Raw genomic sequence first — 19,485 nt, forward strand, 5'->3', positions numbered from 1 at the left:
AGATGAGTCACTTTTATTAACAAGAACCAGTCTGATTTGATTAGAAAACTAACTTCAAGAACATCCCCTATTATCTTTCATTCATCTGGGCAGCAATCTGCAGCTGATGCCCCATGGAAAAAAACCTGAAAAATATTTTTAAAATGGTTCTGCGAATATATTTTTCTATAGTTCCTCTTCTAAGGGCATTCTGCAAGGCTGTCAATATAGCACTTTCACCAGAACTAAATGTAAACAAAGAAATGGGCACAGGACTTGAAGAGATGAAAAAATTGGATCATGAATGATGAAAGCAAATCTAGCTTAATGCTTATGATGAAATTCCATTCTCAGCCAGGCCTGTTTTCCTCTTTCTTTTTGTCTCACAGGACCAGACTTTTATAACATTACTCAAGTTGGGTAGCACCTTACTTCTGAAGTAGCCTCATTGAAGTCAGTGGGCCTATTCATGCAAGAAGGTACGATTTGTTCCACAGAATGGGCACCAGAATCTGGGCCACCATTTTCCTTTTCATGCTTTTTGGATTCTTGGTGGCAGTGCTTTCCCTGCTTCTCTTGCCTCTTGAATCTCACTACTTGATTATCTGGAAACATATCTTTAGATTCATGTTGCTCTCTCTCAGTTTCTCTATTGTTCTGCTATTATTATTTGTATTTTGGCAGCACCCTTAATAAGATCAAAGCCCCATTGCACTAGGCGCTTTAAATCATAGAATCATAGAATATCAGGGTTGGAAGGGACCCCAGAAGGTCATCTAGTCCAACCCCCTGCTCGAAGCAGGACCAATTCCCAGTTAAATCATCCCAGCCAGGGCTTTGTCAAGCCTGACCTTAAAAACCTCTAAGGAAGGAGATTCTACCACCTCCCTAGGTAACGCATTCCAGTGTTTCACCACCCTCTTAGTGAAAAAGTTTTTCCTAATATCCAATCTAAACCTCCCCCACTGCAACTTGAGACCATTACTCCTCGTTCTGTCATCTGCTACCATTGAGAACAGTCTAGATCCATCCTCTTTGGAACCCCCTTTCAGGTAGTTGAAAGTAGCTATCAAATCCCCCCTCATTCTTCTCTTCTGCAGGCTAAACAATCCCAGCTCCCTCAGCCTCTCCTCATAAGTCATGTGTTCCAGACCCCTAATCATTTTTGTTGCCCTTCGCTGGACTCTCTCCAATTTATCCACATCCTTCTTGTAGTGTGGGGCCCAAAACTGGACACAGTACTCCAAATGAGGCCTCACCAATGTCGAATAGATTGACATTGAAAATACACATACTAAAGAGGAGGAGTACTTGTGGCACCTTAGAGACTAACAAATTTTGCGTATATAGACTAACACGGCTAACTTTTCTTTTTGCGGATACAGACTAACACGGCTGCTACTCTGAAACCTGTACTAAAGAGGGAGTCCTTGCTCCAAAGAGCGTATATGCCAAATAGCCAGGGACAACAGTGGCGCAGAGATTTGCTCAAGGTTATGCAATAAACCAAGGATAAATCTAGGACTAGAACCCTCTTTTTTTTTAACCTGATCCACTGAACAACATGGCTTCCTGACCAACTTATGCTTAAATGAGTAACTGTTTTACTTGACTCAGTGAATAGTTGTGAGGAAAAAATTGCATGGAAGATCTAGAAGGTTGTTCCTGCGTGAAGACTGCTGGTTCCACAGAACAAGCCCATGACAAAGAATTCAGCAGGAAACAAACTCAAGAGTACCACTTGTCTTTCTTTCCAGTCAGAGCCCAGCATGGTCTGTTGATCAACCTTTTGTACTGCCTTTTATCCTCACTCTGCTACCCAATTAGCACTTTGTTAACCACACACCTGCAGTGTCTTTACCCTTTCGCCACTGAACCGCATGGGCCCAATTCTCCTCTCGTGTCCGAACCAATCAGAAATACCTCCATTAAATCCATGGAGTTACACTGGTGTAACTGGAAGGATAATCAGGTTCTGTGCAGTATTAACCCCTTCTGTGTCCACTCTTTCTCATACATCAGTACAGAGCCCTACAGCGCTATATCACAGTTGTAAAAATAATTTGCTAATATTAATGTCTCTTCTAATCTGAGCAGACTGACTCCAAAAGCAGGAATAGATCCAACTTTTGTGCTGGTAGAGTTTTATTTAAATAAAAAGCCCTGCTGGGCTGTCTGAGTAGCTCCACATTTTGGGAAGCGGAATCAGGTAACTTGATTAGCTTAGCAACCAAAATGACGGTGATGTCCTGTCCCTTTAAATGTTCAAGGGGCTCTGTATTCTCCCGGCTCCACAGTGCAGAGCCTCATTTTCATGTTAGGTTCACGTTTGCAGATAGAACAATAAAGGCACCACAGCAGACAGGTGTATGTCCATCAGCTCACTCTGCATCTGTGTCTATCTCCTCCGCTGGTTCCAGAAATATAACATTTGGCAACAAGAAATTTATATCACATGAGTGTGCAACACTCCCATTGTCAGACCAAGAAGAAGAAAAAATAAGCAAATAATACCATTGAAAAAAGGAGTTAATTTCACCTAGAGGAACATGGTGACAGACTACTGTTTTTGCTCCTGGGTCAGCATAAACCAGCCAGGTACAGAGGGGCAGGTATGCAGATAAAGACAGAATAAAGGATAAGGGTTCTGCAGTTACTGCCGGAACTGTTCAAACACAGAAGTAGTGAAGGGGAAGTAAGCAGCCATCTTTTTTGTCCACGATACAAACATTGTAGCCTGCACTGAGGGTCTCTAGCCAACAGAGGGAGCCCAACTACAGCCAAAAGTGTGTATAAGTGCACAGCCAGCAGAGGCCAGTCAGATGCAGATAGTGCAGTGACAAAAAGCACTTCCCTGTGGAGAGCGCATTGGGAAGCGTGAAGGCCAACAGGAGAATAGAGAAATGACACCTTTTTTTGCCAGCGTTTGTGAGTTTGATGAACACTCTGAGAAGGATTGCTGGGCACGCCCGGTTATTTGCAGAAAGAGTCAGAAGAAAGGACACATCACAATTATTACACAGTCACAGTTCAGCAGGCCTAGCATGACATGTGTTATTGGAAGCTGGAGTCAGAGATGGCATCTGGGTTAAACCCTTTATCAAAGAAGTTCCTAGAAGGACGGAGCTTGGTACTAGAGCTGCTGTTTTACTGATTTCTTCCTCTACCTATCACCAGACTTTGTCAAAAATTACTCTGGGAGAAATCTCCATGGTTTTGAAGACAGGAGAAAAGTTAGTCCCAAAAGGGATACTCCAAGAGAAAGGTTTCAGAGTAACAGCCGTGTTAGTCTGTATTCGCAAAAAGAAAAGGAGTACTTGTGGCACCTTAGAGACCAACCAATTTATTTGAGCATAAGCTTTCGTGAGCTACAGCTCACTTCTTCGGATTCATACTGTGGAAAGTGTAGAAGATCTTTTTATACACACAAAGCATGAAAAAATACCTCCCCCCACCCCACTCTCCTGCTGGTAATAGTTTATCTAAAGTGATCACTCTCCTTACAATGTGTATGATAATCAAGTTGGGCCATTTCCAGCACAAATCCAGGTTTTCTCCCCCCCAACACACACAAACACACATAGCTATTACCAGCAGGAGAGTGGGGTGGGAGGAGGTATTTTTTCTTTTTTTTTTCTTAAACTCCTTTTCTTTTTACTCCAAGAGAAAGTTCAACTAGTTGGACACTCAATCATTTTACCCTTGTATGTGATTGAAGGAAAGTATCCACCATTATTTGGCAGATCTTGGCTTGAGAAGCTAAAAGTGAACCGGAAATCACGAGATCAAAACAATCATGAAAGCACCTTGAAATCTTCAAGAAATACTGGACAGACACTTCAGCGCTTTTAAAAAAGAGCTTGGACAGATGAGCAACGTATCAGTGAAGCTCACCGTTAAGTGTGACAGTCAGCCAAAATATTGCAAGCCCAGAGTTGTGCCTTACATTCTGAAGTCTCTGGTGGAAGCTGATTTGGACAGTTGAGCGAACATTAGAGTCTTGTCACTAGTTTCACACAGTGATTAGGCTACACCGACCATACCAGTGATTAATAAGGATGGGTCAGTCTGAATTTGTGGAGGTTTCAAAGTGACTTTGAATCCAGTTTTATATGCAGACCAGTGTCCACTACCTTGTATTGAAGACCTGTGTGCTATTCTTACTGGTGGACAGTGTTTGCATAAATTAGATTTGCTCAATGCATACCTATAAATGGAGATTGATCTGACATGTCAAAAATATCTCACAATCAACACACAAAAGGGCTTATTTTGTTACAGTGGATTGCCTTTTGGTATCATATAGCACATGCCCTGTTCCAGAAAGCCATGGATGAGATTTGAAGGGACTGAATGGAGTTTAATGCTATCTGGATGACATCCTTGTTACAGGAAAGGATCAAAATAATCGTCTTAAAAATTTGGACACTATCTTGCAACGTTTGGAAGACAATGGACTGAGAGTACATCAAGACAAATGTGATTTTTTCAAACCTTCAGTTGAATACCTTGGATGTATAATTGATGCCACAGGATTAAGGAAATCACCAGAGAAAGAGAAAACTGTTCTTCAAGCACCACTGCTGGAAAACATGTTACAGTTACGTTCATTCTTAGGAGTACTTAACTACTATGGTAAATTTCTGCCTAATCTGGCAACAGTGTTGGCACCTTTACATGAATTCTTACAATCAACGAGAAAATGGAAATGGACTAAGGAGTATAAGTGTGCATTTTAGGAAAAAGAGACACTGTTAACATCAGCTGAAGTTCTTACACATTTTGATGCTAACGCTACTCCTGGAATTGGCATTCACCATATGGAGTGGGTGCAATTCTTTCCCATGTTTTTTTCCTAATGGCATGGAGAAACCAATTACCTTTGCATCACAAACATTCACTACTCCTGAGAAGAACTATGTGCAAATAGAATGAAACATTTTCAACCTTCTCTTCAGAATTTGGAAGTTCTGTACCTATCTGTATGGTAGACATTTTGCCTTGCTGATAGATCATCACCTGTAACTTTCAATTTTTGGACTGAAACAAAGAATTCCATCATTAGTTGCTGCTTGTATGCAACAATGGGCACTGCTACTATCAGCTCATTTCTGTGTTATTCAATTCCGTAAAGGGACTCATCATGTCAGTGCTGATGGGCTGTTGCACCTGCCATGCCCAAGTTCTTGTCAGCCCAGAGACAATTCAGATCAAGTGTTCTATCTCAATTTCATGGGTAGGTGGCCTGTCACTAGTATAGACATCAACGAAGAAACATTAATGTGCTTTTTCCTGTAAAGGGGATGGTACTACAGGGTACAATTTTGGTTTTCATAAGATTCCTCAGTTTATACAATTTGTGTCATGTCGATCACAGGTGCATCTTATGGGGAATATAAGTGATCATTCCAAAATCACTTCAATCTCAGGTTTTGGAATCTTTTCTCAAAAATAATTTTGAGAATGTATGGATGAAAGCCATCACCCGGAGTCATATCTAGTGTTTTGGGACCGACTAAAACATTGAGAGGAAAGGAAAGTGCTATACTATGTGTCAGAAAATTCAGCATGATTCTGGCCTAGCTTGTCTACACCCTTGGTCATGGCCTCAGACTCCTTGGACATGTATTCAAACGGACTTTGCTGGACCCTTAGAAGGTTATATGGTTTTGGTTATAATCGACACCCATTTGAAATGTTGTTGTTGTTAAGAATTTTTCTTTTTCATGTATCTCTCCAGTTCCCAGTTCTGGCTGGGACTTCAACAAGATGTTGAAAAATAAACTGATTTTGAGGTATTCCTGGCCTGACAGGAAACAATAGAAATCTTCAGAGACATCCCACCCTTGTAACATGTATAGCCATTTGAAATGACCAGAAGTTTTCAGGATGACTTCTACTACAGGTACTAAGACCATGCAACATCTTCATACCTTGTTTAGCCAGTTTGGTTTACCATTACAGTGGGTGAGTGAAAATGGACTTCAATTCTGTTCTGAGGAATTCCAGAGGTTCCTAGCTTCAAATGGAATTCATCCCTTATGCTCAGCTCCATACCATCCTGCTACAAACAGACTAGCAGAATGCTTTGTACAAACACTTATGCATGTCCTAAAAGCTAACAAGTCTTTTCTGAGTCATCAGCAGAAATTGGACAATTTCTTTCTTGTCTACAGGAACACACCACATGCTACTACTCAGGAGTCACCTCCAACTCTTTTGTTTGAAATGGTCTTTGTGTAACTGTTTGGACTTGCTATGTGCTGATATTGCCTCATGTGTAGCCAAATCCCAAGCTATGCAAATTGATCAATGATGTGAGACTCATTGTTATTCTTTTCAAGTTGGAGACTTAATATGAACCCGCAACCTCAATTCTGGAATGAAATGGGTACCATTGGAGAACTTCAGTGGTATCTTATGGAAATGACATATGGACCAGTTGCAGCCTCAGTTACTATTGGAGTCCAAGCATGTTCCAGTAGGACTTTCTGTTCCTCAAGTTGAACCTCCATCCATTAAAACTCCTAATTTTGACGACTTGGTGGAAGAAACTTTGATACTGGCTCCAACTGATTCCATGCAGGATTCAGTTGATTCCGTACCACCAACTGTTCTTATTGTTCAGGACACTGCCACAGCAGCATCACCACATTATCCCAAGAGAGTGCAAAAACCAGTTGTGCTCCTGAACTTATCAGTGGTTTAATTAGTGGGTTGCTATTCCAGGGCAGAATAATCCCTTGCAATTTAAGAGTCTGCAATAGTCCACCTGCAATTTTAGTTCAACTATATAGTGTTTCATGTTAGTCATGTACATGATAATGTAGATGTGTTTTGCAAGTTTTTTAAAGTATGTTGGAAGAATGTGATCTTTAAATGTTCAGAGGCCTCTGTACTCTTTCCCTCCCCAGTGCAAAGCCTCAGTTTTGTGCTCCTTTCGGTTTTGCAGCCAGAACAATGAGCTACCACAGCAGACAGCTGTGTTTTCCATCAGTTTCCTCTGCGCCTGTGTGTATCTCTTTTTCTTTGCTGGCTCCAGAAATACAACAATGACAGCATGCTGAAAGTTGTGCACCTGAAGAAATCGCTCAAATGATGACTGCTTGATGTTTTGTCTCATCAGAATTCAACTCTACTGAAGCACGGGGAGAAAAGCACCTGGAAAGTAAAATGAAAGCAGTGAAAAAAAAAAATGTGTGCCTTAATTATGCTTTGGTGGCCTTACCATACGAAGTCCCTTCTGAATGTAAGAAATTGGTAAATGATGTACTATTTGCTCACAATAGAGGTGCACAAAAAGAGGTGTAAGAGAGCTCATTTACAAAGAAATATCAAACCTGAGACCTTCAGCATCAAAAGTACCAATCAAGCTAAGGGAAGTCACAACTAAAAGGGTATGTTATCACCCACACTAGGCCTGTATATTACACTAAGTCTCCACCACAACAGACCCATTGTTTGATCCAGAAATACTTCTCTTAATTCTACCCTTGGGTGAGAGGGGGACTATAAAATGCTTTAATCTTCTCCCCAACTGGCTCAGAGGCTGTCTTGGATAGAAACAGGTAGCACAGGTAATCCCTGCTATATATTAGAAAAGAGTGAACTGTTAATATCAAATAAGAACTATTTCAAATCATTTTGGAGATGTAGTTTGTTGTTGTTGTTGTTGTTAAGAATTTTTCTTTTTCATGTATCTCTCCAGTTCCCAGTTCTGGCTGGGACTTCAACAAGATGTTGAAAAATAAACTGATTTTGAGGTATTCCTGGCCTGACAGGAAACAATAGAAATCTTCAGAGACATCCCACCCTTGTAACATGTATAGCCTAGCTTTGCAAACCCATGAGGTTCAGATAATTTGGTTACATATTTAAACTTCTGAATGCTTTCCCAACACTAACCTCCAAGCCCTTTTGGGGAGTACACATCGCTACTGCATATTATTTGGAAAGGGCCTTTTTCGCTTTTTTGAACAAGATTGCTTATTGGTTTAATCTTCTGGTTTAGAACACCTAGACTTTTTTTAGAACCATGTTTTCACATCTTGGCAGGATCTACTGAGGCCTTTTTCCTTCGGAGGTAATTCACTGAGTACCATTCCGTTTACTATATGGACTGCTTTCATATTAAACCTTAAACCCTGAGATTTCCCACCTCAGCTGTTGTAGAGTGGCTTGTTTGTTGGCTGTTCACCAGAAAAGGAAAAGAGGGACGCTGTAGTGGTTCCTTCCTATTACTTAATAGCCATTTATCTCAGGGTTAGTAGTTCCTTTCTTCCAGATGTTGCTGCATGATCCCAATGACCTTGGACAAAGCAGCAGTGGCAGAGTTGGTTGTTGAACAGGGGCCCGTATTATTCTACATTTGATTTATGAGAAAGAAATCAAGTGAGTGAGATACATCCAGCTTAGTTTCAATGACTAATTGAGGGGGGTATAATGACTGTTTACTACCATACCTAGAGCATAGACACTGTGGAGGCAGAGGGATTATCAAGGAAGGCATGAGACAGGAGGAAATAGATTTAAAAGGAGAAAAAGAAGACAACAACAATTTAGACTGAAGGGAAGGAAATTAGGTTTTGGAATAATCACAAAAGGAAAGTGACAGAAGCCCCATCACTCAAGTCATTATCATAAGACTGGTTTCAGAGTAACAGCCGTGTTAGTCTGTATTCGCAAAAAGAAAAGGAGTACTTGTGGCACCTTAGAGACTAGCCAAATAATTTGAGCATAAGCTTTCGTGAGCTACAGCTCACTTCATCGGATGCATACTGTGGAAACTGCAGAAGACATTATATACACAGAGACCATGAAACAATACCTCCTCCCACCCCACTCTCCTGCTGGTAATAGCCCATCCAATGCGACCACTCTCTTTAAAATGTGTATGATAATCAAGGTGGGCCATTTCCAGCACAAAACCTGGATTTCTGCTGGAAATGGCCCACCTTGATTATCATACACATTGTAAAGAGAGTGGTCACTTTGGATGGGCTATTACCAGCAGGAGAGTGAGTCTGGGGGGGAGGGGGGGGAGGGTGAGAAATCCTGGATTTCTGCTGGAAATGGCCCACCTTGATTATCATACACATTGTAAGGAGAGTGATCACTTTAGATAAGCTATTACCAGCAGGAGAGTGGGGTGGAAGGAGGTATTGTTTCATGGTCTCTGTGTATATAATGTCTTCTGCAGTTTCCACAGTATGCATCCGATGAAGTGAGCTGTAGCTCACGAAAGCTTATGCTCAAATAAATTGGTTAGTCTCTAAGGTGCCACAAGTACTCCTTTTCTTTTTAAAACTGGAGGCCTAAATAAAAGTGGTCTGAATATGAGAAGAGGAGAGGGGTGGTATGGACAAGATCACCACAAGTCTGTCCCATCTCTAATTTCTCTAGTTCTAATTCAGAATTTCCCAGAAGTAGAAAGAGCAGTCAGAAATTATAGAGGATGTGACCTCTTCAACAGATTGCCATTGCCAGTATGCTCTTATGTGATGCTAGTTTTCTTCATTATATCCAGCATTTATAAGACTAAGTTCTGTAATAGGTGACTAGCCTGTGGCAGCACACTGGGGAAATAACACTTTCAGTGAGCTAGAGAAAACTCACATAAAAGATTTAGATACTTTTTAAATGGAAATAAGTCTGTATTGTTAATTTTGTTGTTGATGCAGTGGAAATACCACTGCATGGTTGTTTTGATGGTTTGTTCTGGTCAGATTCAATGTTCCTGGAATTTGAAGAGACAAAAAAGTAGAGCAAATAAAAATGACAAACAATTAGTTTCTGCCTTACTTTTTGCTTAGGAGAACTATGACATTTCATTCAGAGCAGCTTGATAGTCGGTTTAGGGATGTGAAGTATTCAGTTCCTCTTTTGCTTGAAGTTAAGGCTATGTTAAGTTAAGGCTTCCCTCTCAGATGTGTCTTGTGATGTGGTAAAGCAATGAAAGTGTGCACCCTTATTCCACGCTGACCAACTCACCTTACTGCCTGCATTACTGCCCTATAAACTAGTGGAGAGTATTAAATAGTCTTATGTAATGCTTCCATAAGGAGCATATTAATGCTCAGACTTCTCTAGTGCCCACATGTCTGCCTGCACTGAATGTTCCTGACCCCTGACATTTCAGAATTCAATTTTTTTAATTTGTTAAAAAAATGATATTGTCACAAAAATTTCATCCCACCTTCCAACCAGAGCTAGGAATACTACTCAGTGGTTTCCATGAATCTTCCTTTCAAATGATTCTTCACTTCCTATGTTGTCTTGTTTGACGTTGCTGAGAAGCATTAATGAGTTTTACCTGTTTTAGGTATTTATATGGCCTCCATCACCATAGTATCTGAGAGCATTTTTTTTTCCACAGGCATCTATCATCAACACCCCATAGAGTGGGAGCAGCATTATATCTCCATTTTACAGATGAGAAACTGAAGCACAGAAGCGTTGAGCAAATTGCCCAGGATCACATGGGAAGTCTATGGCAGAACCTAGGTCTCCCAAGTGATAGCATAGCATCCTAATCACTGAACCAATCCTCCAGTTTTGGCCTAGATGCACTTCTATGATCTGTGAAGGGATTTGGGTATTTAGTGCATATGTTGATTCTTAAACTACAATGGGATCATTTGGGCTGAAAGAGTGCTATTCCTCATTCCAACTCATGTGGCTTCATGGTTAGGGTTAGGTCTTGAAAATAATTTATCCAAATGGTCCCCATTATCATCAAGAATAGATGCACAGTTAAAATCTCCCAGCGTGTCTTTGAAAATACACTACGTCCTTCTAGTATTGAAGAACTCAAGGCTGACTGTGTCCCATTGTATAACAGTATCACTTCATAACAGAACATACTGCTCAAAGCTCAGCTCAGAAGTCATATGTGGTTTACTATATAGGCACCTGCTCAATTGACAATGAAAGCTGACATTACTATAATGGAAATGCCCAATGTATATTTATGGAACATTAATTCAGGCTCATGCTATCACAGCTGTCAAAATCTACTGATGTAGATTGTATTTCATACATTTTTCCTTTTTCTCCTCATAATCTACTTTGATTTTTTTTTTGTTCTTTTTTGTTCTACTCTTGTGTCAAGTTTTAAAAGGGGGATTTGTTAACTATCCCATTTTTCTCCTCCTGAATCAGGATGTGCACCTCAGTGTTTTCTGGAAGAACAGACTCAAGTAAAAACAGGAGCTGGTTAATCTAATTGTCCTCCCCTGCTATCTAGCAGCCAAATAGAGCTGAGATAATACCCTGTAACTTGAGAAAAGATTTCATAAGTAGAGGATGCACACAGATTTCCCCAAACCCCCAAGAAACTTGAGAAGAGATTTGAACAATGACAGGGTAAGTGGCCTGGCATGTTACCTAGGGCAAGTGTTCCAGGCCTAGGGGGCAGCATGGAAGAAAGAGGTTCTTAGTGGCAGTTGGGAGGAGCATCAGCCAAACATGGTTGGCACCACTAGTGTAACAAAGAGCGCAGGAGGCAACACGTAATGAGACACCATCAGGCAGGTAGGGCAGGGCAAAGATACATAGGGCCTTGAAGGTGGTGATGAGAAGGTTGAACTTGATCTGGTAGAGAAGGGGAGCCAATGGAGGGATTCCAAGAGGGAGTGGGGTGGTCAGGTCCAGCAGCTGAGGTGCTGGTATACAGAGACTTATTTTTTGTATTAATAAGAAGGGTGTATGGTGGTTAGCAGGAAGGCATGAATCAGAGGACAGTGAACCAGTGAATCCTAACCCGCCCTCAGAGTTAGTGTTGGAATTAGAATGAGGGGCTCCTAGTGGACTCCAACAGCTGCCTCTGGCCGATCACCAAGTTGAGTTACTCTCCTATGCGTAAAGACTCAGAGCCAGCTAAATTAATCTCTCAGGTAACCCCCCACTGAATACAGTGGGGGAACGAATATGGCACTTGCTATTTTCTGACATGGATTTGCCCTTGGACACATCAGGCAATCAGCCCCACACTATGTTATCTGCCCCACATTGTGAGTCTCATCTGTGAGTGTCAGCAATTAGGCCACCTTGTTTATTCCCCTGTTGATGCAGGATTGTTGGCTGCAATACATTCTTAAATGATTTGACTCAGGAAAGAGATGGGTCTTTTCAAACTTCCCTGGGGATTCCATTCTATAGTTCAATCAAACTGCTGATTTTTATTAATATTTGGCTAAATTTTCCCTTCCTTAGTTTTAACCCAGTCCTCCCAAACATACCACTTCTTTACCATTCCAGTTCATTCCTTTTCCTCTTTCATGTTTACATCCTTCAGATACATGTCAACACAAACTGACCTCTCCTTAATTATTGTTTAGCCATTCTGTACCTGTACATCTCTTAATGTCTCCTCAAAACCCATCTCTCCAATCCCTGAATCATTTCTGTTGCTCACCTCTGAATTTCCTGTAATTTCTCTCCATGTTTCCAGCACTAAGATACTTTAGGTTTGGTCTCAGATAGTGAAGGTCTGTCATCTCTATGCTCCAGGATATGATCTTTCTGCATATGCAGCTCAAAATGACATTTTTTCCCATTGCTGCATCACACTGCAAACTCATTTCTAATTTTCTGTTTATTAAAATGTGTCAAATAAAATTATAATTACATTTTGGCTTATTGGAAAATGAACCCATTCACTTTTTTTATTTTATTGAATCTGTTGTTATGATGCATTCTTTTTACTGATACTGAAAAGAAAAGGGTGAGATCTTCAGCTGGTATATATCAGTGTAGTTCCATTGAAGACAGCTGATAATTTGGTCCAGGAGGTCATGTTAATGTTACAGGGTTTTCAGAGTTGCTGGACTAGATACTCAGCTGGAGTAAATTAGTATAACTCCACTGAAGTCAATGGTGCTATCTTGGTTTATATCAGATAAGGATCTGGACCCAATCTATAGTCACTGACTGATTTCCTCCACCTTAAAAAATGAAAAGTGGGAGAATATGCTGCTCATCAAAAAAAAAATCTCCTGGCTTGAAAACATTCAGAAGTCATCAGCTTATGTGATGTGAAAAGTAATTAAATGCAACAACAGCATGACATCAGCAGTGGATAATTTTCAGACTTTAAATGTCATTCTCTCCTATTAAACCCACAGTTGTTTGAGGTTTTTGTCTCCATTTCACAAGATAGAGTACAAAACATTGTGACATGCTTAATATTTCTTCCGCCAAGCCGTCCATTCTGATTTCATTCTCACCCTTTACAGAAGTTGTTGATTTCAGCCTGCATTTGGCTGCCAAAAATGCAATTGCACACGCAGCACCGAGAACAAAGTGAAAATGAATTATGTATCAGGGAAGGAAACTTGCATTTGAGTCAAAAAACTTAAGACTTCAGCATCTCCCAATTACAATACAATTTAGGAGGGAATACACTTTAATAGATAGCAAGGGACTGAGGCAGGAGAGGGTCAGCAGTGTCAGGGCATAATGCATTTATAGTAGCTTTCAATTATTTATTTTTAAGGAGCCACTGAGCACCCTGGACCTCTTCAATGGTAATGTCAGAGTATGGATATTGGGGAAAAGACATGAATAATAGTGACAGGTTGATATGCATGATAATGGTATATGGGGACATTTTAAATATGGATCGCTCAGCACAGTAAGAAGTGCATGTCATTTACCCCTGAGAACACACAACTAAATAGTCTGGGGCTCTTCTTCTTCTGCACTATAAAAGTTTGCTGAACTTGAGTTTCTTTTTCTTTTCTTTGATGGGGATTTAAAACATTGGCTTTGACTACACACCCACAAGTTCAGAATCTCCCTGCAAAGGAGAATCAGGGAGCAACATTTGTAAGGACTCCATTAGACTAGAAAGAGCTCTTTTAAATATTTGAGTTCATGAAGCCAGAAGTGATTTTTCCCCAGTCCTTAAGAAAACCCATTTAAATAAACCAGGAAGGAGTGTCTTGTGGTAGAGGCACTGGACTGCAGCTTGGTAGAGCTGGTTCCAGTACTTTATTCTGCTCCAGATTTCTTATATGGTATTGGGCAACTGACGTAGGACCAGATTTTTAAAGATATTTAGGTGCTTAACTCCCATTGAAACTAATGGGAGTGAGGAACCTAAATGCTTTTAAAAATCTGGCCCTTAGTCTGTGTCTCAGTTCCCCATCTTTAAGATAGGGATGATAATTCTTCACTATGTTATATGGCTGTTGTGAAGGTAAATTCACTGGGGATTGAACTTGGGACCTCCAGAGATATAACCTTGAGCTAAGATACTAAGGGCCAGATTTGTAAAGGTATCTAGGTGTCAATTGGGATGTGCAGAAGCATCTAGGCACCTCAAACTCATTGATTTTGATGGGTGTTAGGGGCCTAGGTGCTTTTGAAAATCCCATCAAGCACATCAATAGTTTAAAAAATCTGGTCCTAATTCTCTTGGTTGGGATCTGTAAGAGACTCACATGCTCTGTCCATTAGACCCAGAGGGGTAATATAGTATCCTGAACACTGGATTACAGATTCATGCATTATTAAGTCATGAGAAGAGAGATGATGGCTCAGGAAGGAGAATATTGACAGCAGATGGAGAGTAAGTCATAACGTCCTGAACTAGATCAACCAAATAGGAACAGACAATGAAAATAATGGGATTGTGCTAGGATATTTGGTGACTCGCATCTAAATCGAGTTTTGTAAACCATTCCCCTAAACAATCTATCGTAACTTTACCTGAAAGAAACTTTATTGTGTTGACATACCTGCCTTATGCTGATAACAGACATGTCTGAGCAAACTGATGGTATCATGAAAGGTCTAATGTGGGGGTTGCGGGGGAAGGGGAGGAGTGAGTGAGAGAGAGAGATTTGAAGTAATTAACAGTTAGCCTTGCTAGGGATTGTCTAAAGTCTTGGTAAGGTAGAGGAAAGAATTTCTTGAGTGCTGAATTTCAGAAAGTCACTATGGATTTTCTAGCACATTCTCATCTGATAAAGCAAACTGTGAATAGCATGATTCTGGTTTTGCCCCTGTTTCTCTTTTCTAGGGTGGGAAAAACTGAAAACACAGACTTCATCCTGAAGCTCAGTAACTTTTTAATAAAAAGAAAAGGAGTACTCGTGGCATTTTAGAGACTAACAAATTTATTTGAGCATAAGCTTTTGTGAGCTACAGCTCACTTCATTGGATGCATTCAGTGGAAAATACAGTGGGGAGATTTTATATACACAGAGAACATGAAACAATGGGTGTTACCACACACACTGTAATGAGAGTGATCTGGTAAGGTGAGCTATTACCAGCAGGAGAGGGAAAAAAACAAACCTCTTTTGTAGTGATAATCAAGATGGGCCATTTCCAGCAGTTGACAAGAATGTCTGAGGAACAGTGTGTGTGTGGGGGAACAAACATGGGGAAATGGTTTTACTTTGTGTAATGACCACACCACACAATTCATTGTCTACAGCCAAGCTCTACGATACAACTGCATTTGCTCCAACCCCTCAGACAGAGACAAAACACCTACAAGATCGCTATCAAGCGTTCTTACGACTACAATACCCACCTGTTGAAGTGAAGAAACGGATTGACAGAGCCAGAAGTTACCTACTACAGGACAGGCCCAACAAAGAAAATAACAGAACGCCACTAGCCAACACCTTCAGCCCCCAACTAAAACCTCTCCAACGCATCATCAAGGATCTACAACCTATCCTGAAGGATGACCCATCACTCTCACAGATCTTGGGAGACAGGCCAGTCCTTGCTTACAGACAGCTCCCCAACCTGAAGCAAATACTCACCAGCAACCACACAACAAAAACACTAACCCAGGAACCTATCCTTGCAACAAAGCCCGCTGCCAACTGTGTCCACGTATCTATTCAGGAGACACCATCATAGGGCCTAATCACATCAGCCACACTATCAGAGGCTCGTTCACCTGCACATCTACCAATGTGATATATGCCATCATGTGCCAGCAATGCCCCTCTGCCTTGTACTTTGGCCAAACCAGACAGTCTCTATGTAAAAGAATACATGGACACAAATCAGACGTCAAGAATTATAACATTCAAAAACCAGTTGGAGAACACTTCAATCTCTCTGGTCACTCGATTACAGACCTTAAAGTTGCAATTCTTCAACAAAAAAACTTCAAAAACAGACTCCAACAAGAGACTGCTGAATTGGAATTAACTTGCAAACTGGACACCATTACATTAGGCTTGAATAAAGACTGGGAGTGGATGTGTCATTACACAAAATAAAACTATTTCCCCATGTTTATTCCCCCCCTCCCACGCTGTTCCTCAGACATTCTTGTCAACTGCTGGAAATGGCCCACCTTGATTATCACTACAAAAGGGGTTTGTTTGTTTTCCTCTCCTGCTGGTAATAGCTCACCTTACCTTATCACTCTCGTTACAGTGTGTATGGTAACACCCATTGTTTCATGTTCTCTGTGTATATAAAATCTTCCCACTGTATTTTCCACAGTATGCATCCGATGAAGTGAGCTGTAGCTCACAAAAGCTTATGCTCAAATAAATTTGTTAGTCTCTAAGGTGCCACAAGTCCTCCTTTTCTTTCTGCGGATACAGACTAACACAGCTGCTACTCTGTAACTTTTTAATGACTCTAGAAGGCTGGAGCTGACTGTCCAGAGCTAAGGGCCCTTTCTGTCCGTCATGGACTATGTCTCAGGAAACTAGTTTCTGATCAGTAAACATTATGGGCTAATTTTGTGGTGGTGGAGTGAGGGAGACGCCATGGAGCAGCCCCCATCGCCTCCAAAAAGGAAAACCACCAGGCACAGTCCCAGTGCTTCTCATGGGGCATGATGGGACAAGGGGACTGAGCCAAGATTCCACCTGCTTCCCGTCCTCTCATTCCTAGCGCCCTAGTCCCTGGTGGGGAGAAAGGAGTAGCAAAGAGTCCATGAAGTCCCCAAAGCAGCATTTCTGAACCAGGAGTACATGTACCCCTGGGGGTACACAGAGGTCTTCAGGGGGTACATCAACTCATCTAGATACTTACCTAGTTTTACAACAGGCTACATAAAAGTCATTTGCAAAGTCAGTACAAACTAAAATTTTATACAGACAAAGACTTGTTTTATACTGCTCTATATACAATAGTAATATAGAATATACAATATGTATATTCAAATTGATTTATTTTATAATTATGTGGTAAAAATGAGAAAGTGAGCACTTTTTCAGTAATAGTGTGCTGTGACGTATTTTTATGTCTGATTTGGTAAGCAACTAGTTTTTAAGTGAGATGAAACTCGGGGTACACAACACAAAGCAGACTTCTGAGAGGGGTACAGTAGGCTGGAAAGACTGAGAACCAGTGACCCAGAGCACACTTTGGGCAGTGCTGTTGGGTTCACATCCTGCCCACCCATGTAGAGGAGTAAGGAAGTCTGTGGCGTTCCCTTTTACCCCTGTGCTGGCTACCCACATCACCAGTTCCTGCATGGGATGGAAAAGGAGTACTTGTGGCACCTTAGAAACTAACAAATTTATTTGAGCATAAGCTTTCGTGAATAAATTTGTTCGTCTCTAAGGTGCCACAAGTACTTCTTTTCTTTCTGCGGATACAGACTAACACGGCTGCTACTCTGAAACCTGCATGGGATGGAGAGCTGCTCCTGCCAGGCGACCATTCTTTCTTCCCATCTGGATGGGCATGGATTGGCTCTACCCTCCCCCCATACACCAATGGGGAAGCACACCACACCAAGGAAAGGACTGGCCCAGCATACCTCCCCCAATGGAGTGAACAGGAGGCAGAGATCAGATTGTGACTCCTGGATTGAGGGGGATGATTTGAAGCTTGTGTGGACATACTGTAGCTAGCTTGCTAAAAATAGAGGACACAGTGGCCAAGGCCAAGGAGTGAGTAGGTACCCAGGTGGGCTTGTGCAGCCCATGCTGAAGCCCGCATTGATGTGTCCCCACTGCTATTTTTCATAAGCTAGTCAGAGTAGACACATCTGCCCAAGCTGCAGATCACACCCGTGGCTGCAGTGTAGATGTACCCTCAGGAGCACAGTCTGCTTCCTGTTTTGTTCCTATAGCAGCACAGCTACATGCTCCCCCTTATTAGTTCCAGCCAATAGTAAGTAGGCATTGCACAGAGTCACAATGGGGCAGAACTTTCTTGCTCCATTCAGGGGTCACTCAGAAACTCTATGCTGACTGCCTCAGTGGCTTTCGTTGCACATTCAGGGGCATTATTCTGTTCCTTGTATAAACTTCCACGTGTTCCTAAGGAATTCTGATGTTTAATGGTCTCTCTCACTGTCTATCCTCAGGTGACTCTACCCTTCAGGAAGATTTATGCATACATGTCAAAAGCTGCCAGATTTCCATCTCTTTCTCTTTTCTTTCCCCCCACCTTCCCCTTCAGTTTCAGAGTGAGTTGTCACTCCTTAACAGTTTATTTTCCATAAATACACAGAGAGCACCTCACCATTTCCCCAACACTGGAGCACATTCCACTTTCATATGCAAATCCTTTCAGTCAACAATATGGCAGGAATATGTTTAAACATGAAAAGAGATAGCTAATCAATGTACTTTTTGAAAATTATTTATTCCTGCACTCCCTTCTGTCTTTACTCAGGCAAAACTCCCATGAACATCTAGGGGAGTTTTGCCTGTGAAAGGACTAAGTAAAAATTGAGTAAGAACATTAGTATTTGGCTTTATTCTCTTCTACTCTAGTTCCTATACCACACCCAACCCTGTGGTAGATTTCTAGGCTGCCCTCAGACAATATTCTTACCACTGCTCAAAGGGTAGCTGGATGCAGCAGTCTCTCAAATACTTGCCTGTTTGCCTTATAGAAGTAGACGGGTAAGCTTACCTCAGTATTTGAAGTATTACCTGAATTTTCCTACAGAACACTGCAAAGACTGAGATAAAGTTGCTGAAGTCTAAGTTATGCCTGGTAGGCACAGAGTTCTCTTGGGGACAGCACAGAACCATCCCACCCTGGGAAAGTACCAGAGGTATTCTGACCCTACTTGGTGAAGTGAAGAAACAGATTGACAGAGCCAGAAGGGTACCCAGAAGTTATCTACTACAGGACAAGCCCAACAAAGAAAGTAACAGAATGCCACTAGCTGTCACCTACTGCCCCCAACTAAAACCTCTCCAGTGCATCATCAAGGATCTACAACCTATCCTGAAGAATAATCCCTCAATCTCACAGACCTTGGGAGACAGGCTAGTCCTCACATAAAGACAGCCCCCCAACCTGAAGCAAATACTCACCAGCAACCACACACCACACAACAGAACAACTAACCCAGGAACCAATCCCTGCAACAAACCCTGTTGCCAACTCTGTCCGCATATCTATTCAAGGGACATCATCATAGGACCTAACCACATCAGCCACATCATCAGGAGCTCATTCATCTGCACATCTACCGATGTGATATATACCATCATGTGCCAGCAATTCCCGTCTACCATGTACATTGGCCAAACCGGACAGTCTCTATGCAAA

This window comes from Lepidochelys kempii, chromosome 5 (assembly GCF_965140265.1).
Source record: "Lepidochelys kempii isolate rLepKem1 chromosome 5, rLepKem1.hap2, whole genome shotgun sequence".
Taxonomy (NCBI): Eukaryota; Metazoa; Chordata; order Testudines; family Cheloniidae; genus Lepidochelys; species Lepidochelys kempii.